This window comes from Rhinopithecus roxellana, chromosome 9 (assembly GCF_007565055.1).
Source record: "Rhinopithecus roxellana isolate Shanxi Qingling chromosome 9, ASM756505v1, whole genome shotgun sequence".
Classification (NCBI taxonomy): Eukaryota; Metazoa; Chordata; class Mammalia; order Primates; family Cercopithecidae; genus Rhinopithecus; species Rhinopithecus roxellana.
In genome coordinates this window covers 43,541,082-43,546,337 of record NC_044557.1, presented here as the reverse complement: position 1 = coordinate 43,546,337, position 5,256 = coordinate 43,541,082, and the positions used below count along the sequence as shown (strand labels likewise).

Sequence of the window (5,256 nt, the reverse complement as noted above, 5' to 3'; positions counted from 1 at the left end):
GTCAGGAAATAAAAATAAATTTGTCAAAATATTCTCCATAGTATATAACGGGTACTTTTATTATTTCATAACCGTAAACTTCCTAGACATTTTATGTTTTAGGTTCACAAAAAATTTGCAAAGTGGGTATTAATACACTCATTTTATAGATGACAGTGTGAAAGTGTCCAATTAGGCAACAATCATTGAAAACGTGTGGAGAAAACACATGGGTGCATGGTTATTTTTTTTGCAGCATTATTTACAAAAGCAGAAGATTGAAAATCAAGATCTGCATACACAGAGGACACCCATCCAAGGAGGTATTATGCTCCTCTAGAGAAGCATCAGGAAGGTTTCCACACTTCAATGAAACCATCTCCAAAATTACTCAGTGAAAAAAGAATCCAGATGAGTGTCATAATTTTTGTAAACAAGGGAAAATTACATATATATTAAGTATATGTGTAATTATATACCATATAATATGAATTATATATGTAAACTTGTTACTGCATGCATAAGACATCTCTCTGATTGTTAGTAGCCTTCAGGAAAGGAATTTTGTGGATGGGAACTAATACTGGTAGGAAGACTTTTAGTCTTAGAAGTCTTGAACCATGTGAAAGTATTAATTCAAAAAAGTAAATAAAATTTAAAACAAAAATCTAATTTACATGTTTTTCACACATAAGCGTTTGTTCTTTACATGTCATCTAGTACCTTAAACATTTCAGAAATAAACGCAAAAGGGATTATTGTGGACGATCAGTCAGAGTGGCAGAAGAAATTATAGGAATAGAAAGGAGCAAACCTTCTTGGAAGGCCAGGGGTGGGGGTTTGCATAGCGTCAGATAGTTTGGCTGAAGGCAACCAGAGTCTCTTTTCAGAAGCCAAAGAGCTTAGGGTGCTGATATAAAGGAATGTAGAGTAGTTTATCTAAATAGCTTGTTTAACTTATGTGGTCCTAAAATCAACCTTTGATCATCTGTGGGCAGGATGGCTCTATCTGAGGCAGGGCGACCAGGTTAATTACCCACAGGTGTGTTGACTCAAAGCCTTTGTTAATTAAATCTGTACTAAATAAATGTGAGCATTGCCAGCTTGGAGGGACAGCAAACTCTCTTTGGCCCCTAATGCCAGCAGCCCCCTGGCCCACTCTTTCACTCAGTATCGGTGTCTGAGTACGTGTGTCATCCGTCGTGCAACTGGGGTCTGCAGGACAGACCCCCGCACATTATAAATAATAACGTATCTAAATGAATACATTCTTTCAAGTTTCCAACCATCCCCATCAGTCTAAAGCAGTGCATACAAAACATTATCATGGAGCCGGGCACGGTGGCTCACACCTTTAATCCCAGCATTTTGGGAGGCCGAGGCGGGTGGATCAACTGAGGTCAGGAGTTTGAAACCAGCCTGGCCAACATGACGAAACCCTATCTCTACTAAAAATACAAAATTAGCTGGGTGTGGTGGTACATGCATGTAATCCTAGCTACTTGGGAGGCCGAGGCAAGAGAATCACTTGTACTTGGGAAGTGGAGGTTGAAGTGAGCTGAGAACATGCCATTGCACTCTAGCCTAGGCAACAAGAGTGAAACTGTGTCTGAAAAAAGAAAAAAAAAAAAAAAAAGATCATGGATTTCATTCTAGGAATACCAAAAATGTGTGTTACTTTTCAGGCATGTTATTGAAGTGACCAACACAAGCAGTCAATCTTTCACTAGCAAATGCATAATTAACTTTAATCCATCAGGGAAAGGTGCCATCTCCTAAATAGCACAATTCCTTCCTCAAAAAGAAACCATGCATTTTTCTCTCTGTGTTCAATCTATTAGCCTTGATGTTATCTAATGGCAATTATATATATATATATATAACATGTTAGGAAGATGCTATTATTTAAACTCATCCTTCCAAAAAGGTATATATTTTTTGTTTTTATTCATACATTAAAAAAAAAAAAAAACTAAATAAAATCAAAGTAAAATGTTCTTAGCAGAGCGGTTAATTGCATTTTTCTTTCCCTGGAGTCAATTTGGATGATGGCTAAACTGGCTGCTAACAAAAATTGTATATCAGAGAAACACCTGGCATTTGAAGTTGACGTATAGGTATTCATGACATTGCATATGCAGTGGAAACAATCAGCTCATGATGCTGCAGGAGTAGCAGGTGACAGGTGAGCACCCTCTAACCCATCATCCAGGGATGCTGCCAGATGGATTTTACAGTTGGAACAATTACAGACATAATTTAGGAATACTTTAAAACACATTATAAGAAACAAGAGTTTTTATCTACATCAGATTCACCTAACCTAGACATAAATTGTGTAATGATCACAATTTATGTCTAGCTTTTTACCGTTAAAGAAGAAAAATAAAAGGAAATTTTTCTTTTTTAGTTTATGTAAAAATTTATTTGACCAAAATGTAGAAAAAGTGATACTATTACATATGATACAGTTGCAAGAATCTAAAGAAAAGTGTGGATTTGATTCCATTGCACAATTTGCTAGTGTATTTCCTGGGTAGTGTGGTGCTGAATAAATAGGAGTGGGGTGGTGGGGTGGGTAAGGGATTCAGATAAGCCAGACGCAGGGTGATTTTTAGTCAGAACTGTAAACTTTAGTCGGCCCCCACACGCTGCTGGGGAATGTGGAATGTTCCAGCTCTGAGATGTTAACTGAGAAAAGAGAAGTCAAACAAAACTGATACGTGCAGCCCCCTCTACAGAATCCTTCATTATCCAGTTTAATCAGGAGTTTCTTGGTGTTTTATTAACTTGGTCCCAAAGAAGGAATTCAAGTCCTAGATAAGTAAATCTTCAATGTGCTATTCCCTGAAGTATGGAAATGAAGTTGGGCCAATTTTTAATCTCTGCTGCCAGAGAGGCCCTTTCCACTAATAGATAGAAACTCTTTTGCTCAACTTATTAATGACTTGTAGTCGTTCGGATATGGTTGACCTGAATTGGACAGAACTCCACCATATTCCGGCTGAGTGGGTCATTACTGGAATGAGACATTTGCTCTTCAGAGATCTTTATTTTATTTTTTTTCTTGAGATGGAGTCTCACTCTGTTAACCAGACTGGAGTGCAGTGGTGCGATCTCGGTTCACTACAACCTCCACCTCCTGGGTTCAAGGGATCCTCCTGCCTCAGCCTCCCGAGTAGATGAGACTACAGGCAGGCATTACCATAATTTTTGTATTTTTAGTAGAGACAGGGTTTCGTCATGTTGACTGGGCTGGTCTCAAACTCCTGACCTCAAGTGATCTGGCCTCCCAAAGTGTTGGGATTACAGGCGAAAGCCACTGCACCCGGCCAGAGAACAACTTTAGAATGAAGGAAATATGCAAAAGAACATCACATCAAGGATCTATTAATTACCATCTATTAATTACTATATGTGGGTAATTATGACTATTACCCAAGCATTCTATGTTGACTGCTTGAGAGGATGTTTGTTCTGCATGGTGGAGTGTGGAGAAGGGCCAGGATTCTTAGTTTAATCTATCTGTGGGTTATGACTTCCCACAATAGGCACCCCCCCCCCCCGCCCCCAACAGCCCTTTTATTGGCTTTGGATGGAAAATCCCTACCTATGTGATGGTCCCTATAATTTGACCAACAGTTGACCCAAAAGGTTATGGTCTGAAGCATTTTAATTATATCCACGACTAGATAATGGGGTCTGTGTTCTTCAAAGTGTGGGGCTGCCTATTCTCCCAGGAACCAAATGGCCTCTGTCTCAAGAAAGTACGCTGACTAGGAAATACCCTGCCTACCTTAGGAATAAATGCAACTCAAGGAAGAAATAAGAGAGCTGAAAAAGCTGGTGCCTTTTGAAAAAAAAAAAAAAAAAAGGGAAGGAATGAGATTTAACTGGTGCTCAAAGCTTCTCCATACAAAATATTTGGTGATGTATTCATAATTCGCTCGACATTTCCAGCAAACCGAAGATGGCAATAACAAAAGGAACTTCATACAAGAGAAAAGAAAGACCCACGGAGCTCCGGAGTTTCTGTTGGAACAAGACTCTTCTGTTTTGCTTATATACAGTTAAGTTCGTTTAGTGTCTGACCCAGTGTCTGATGGAAAGCCACGTTCTCTTCTTTGGCCTGGGCAAGTTTCTCTTCCAGGTCATCAACTGTCTTTTCCAGTTTTGCAACCGTTCTCTTTGCAAATTCAGCACGGATCTCAGCCTCTTTCAGTCTGTCAGACAGAAGTTTATTTTCTTCTTTATATTTGTCCTCCTTTTCAGAATACTCTTCAGACGCAGCCTCCAGAGATTTCAGATTGTTAATCACATTCTTGAGTTCTTCTTCCAGTTCGCCACATTTTAGTTCAGACACCTCCGCACGCTCGTCTGCCTTCCCAGCTCACCCCCTAGGAGGACCAGCTTAGGAGCTACCTCCCCGTGTTTGAGGTCAGCCTCATCCGCAGTGTGCTTGGCCTCTTTGAGCTGCGTCTCCTGAATTTCCATCTTCTACTCATCCTTCATGGCCCGGTTTTCTATCACCTTCATTCCTCTCTCACTCTCATCTGCGGCCTTTCCCGCCTCCTCCAGCTTCTGCAGGGCGGTGGCCAGACGTTCCTGAGCCGCGTCCAACTCCTCCTCAAGGAGCTGGATGCGTCCGCTGCGGGCCGCCACATCGCCTTCCGCTTTCTCGCGCCGCTCGCGCTCGCCGTCCAGCTTCCGCTGCAGTCCCTGCGCGCGGTCTCCCGCCTCTTCCGCCGGCTGCTGCGGGGCCTGGATCTTGCGTTTCACCGCCTCCAGGCAGCTGAGGCCGGCCAGGCGCCGAGGCGCGGAGGCGCACGGGCAGCGGGCGGGCGCTCGGCTGGACTCCGCTCCGGCCATAAAGGGAAATTTCTTATTCTTCTGAGTGGTATGCTTTCGACACCCCTTTTCCATGTGTCTGTGTACGTGGTTTAGAAATGATTTGTGATGGTCTGTGATGCTTTTCATACACTGATGTAATATATAAAAGGAAACAAAATGTGTGATATAAGGGAAAATGTCAGAAGTTTTAGATGCAGGGTAGAGATATTTAAGGTTTTTGCCATTTGCTAGTTAATGATCTTTTGAAAAAGTAGAATGCTATGATATTTTAAAGGTTTTACAACTAAATCTTTAAAATTTTCACGTTAAATCAGAAGCCAACATGGGTTCCCACCAAAGGATCCATGGTGTGCTTTGACTCAGACATGTATACTACCAAAAAATTAAAAAAAAAATAAAAATTCCTAAACTCAGCTGCCAGTCTCT

The 5,256-nt window shown here is 41.2% G+C and overlaps 1 pseudogene; it reads right to left on the bottom strand.

Moving 5' to 3' along the window:
* Nucleotides 1-3,940: 3,940 nt before the first annotated feature.
* On the bottom strand, nt 3,941-4,902 carry LOC104665614 (annotated as a pseudogene).
* Nucleotides 4,903-5,256: the final 354 nt, after the last annotated feature.